Here is a 1272-nt window from a genome sequence, read left to right as displayed (position 1 = left end):
GTGCACAGTACTCCTGATGTGGTCTTGTCAATATTCTACATGATTGAAATATAACCTTCTTGCTTAAGTATTCAGTTCCCCTAGCATTAACCAAGAACATCTGTCAGACTTCCGAAGTATTTCTTTCACTGCACTTGTAGTCTTTGGATACTAGTAATCCTCGGTATCTTAGAGTTCTACGATTTCTTAGCATTTATATAATATGCATTTATTTTTTCCTTGTTTTCTCGCATACTGTTCCATTTACCATTCCCTTGACCTATCAAGTAGTCTAGGCTGGCAAGGAAAGTACATAACAGATTTGCCTTCTTCCATTGCCTCTTCCAGTATAAGAGCAGGAAGATTGTGGTGCAGCTATATACACCTTCGATTAAGCCCACTTGGAGTATTGTGTGCCGTTCTGGTCATCCCATTACAAGGAGGATGCAGAGGCTTTGGAGAGGGTGTAGAAGAAGTTCGCCAAGGTGTTGCGTGAATTAAAGGGTATCAGCTAAAAGGAAAGTTTGGAGAAACTTGATTTTCTCTCTGGAGCATTCTGACAATAGTTTATAAAGTGATGAGAGGCGTTTTTAAAGCAGACAGTCAGAATCTTTTTCCAAGGGTAGAAATCTCAAATACTAGAGGACATGTATTAATGGTGAGAGGGCGAAAGCTTCAAAAGCTGTATCCCAAGATTTTTACAAAGAATGACAGATGCCGTGAACGGCTGTCGGGGTAGTGGTGGAAGGAGACACCACAACGGTGCTTGAAAGAGAGTTCTAGTGACACAACCTGCAGGAAGTGGAGGGGTATAGATCATATGCAGGCAGAAGGGCGTTAGGCGCAGGCATCGCGGGTTGAAGGGCTTGTTCCTGTGCTGTACAATTCAACGTTTTATCGTTGAGTGTATCTGCAAATTTAACTTTCATTCGAGTCTTTTATGTTTATTTTGTAAAGTTGAGACCACAGTATCGATCCCTGTGGTACGCTACTACACCTTACAGTTGCCTACTCCGTAGGAAACCAAATGATTCCGAACTGAGCTTCGGGAGATTTTGCGGGATGTTACATGCTCGCGCCGCCTGATGTGAACTTCTTTGCCCCGGTTCACGACAGGACCGGTCCAAAAGGCGTTGGAGCCGTGAGAACGGAGAGATAGTCTACTAACCCCCGCGTAGAAAGTTGTGACATTCAAAGCGAAATTGGATGACTGATATAATACAACTTACTATAAACAACTCCATCACTTGCATCCAATCACTCGCATACGCTTTGCATTTTGTAAATGTTTTT

This window comes from Hypanus sabinus, chromosome 13, assembly GCF_030144855.1.
Source record: "Hypanus sabinus isolate sHypSab1 chromosome 13, sHypSab1.hap1, whole genome shotgun sequence".
Taxonomy (NCBI): Eukaryota; Metazoa; Chordata; class Chondrichthyes; order Myliobatiformes; family Dasyatidae; genus Hypanus; species Hypanus sabinus.
This window is presented reverse-complemented; position numbering follows the sequence as displayed.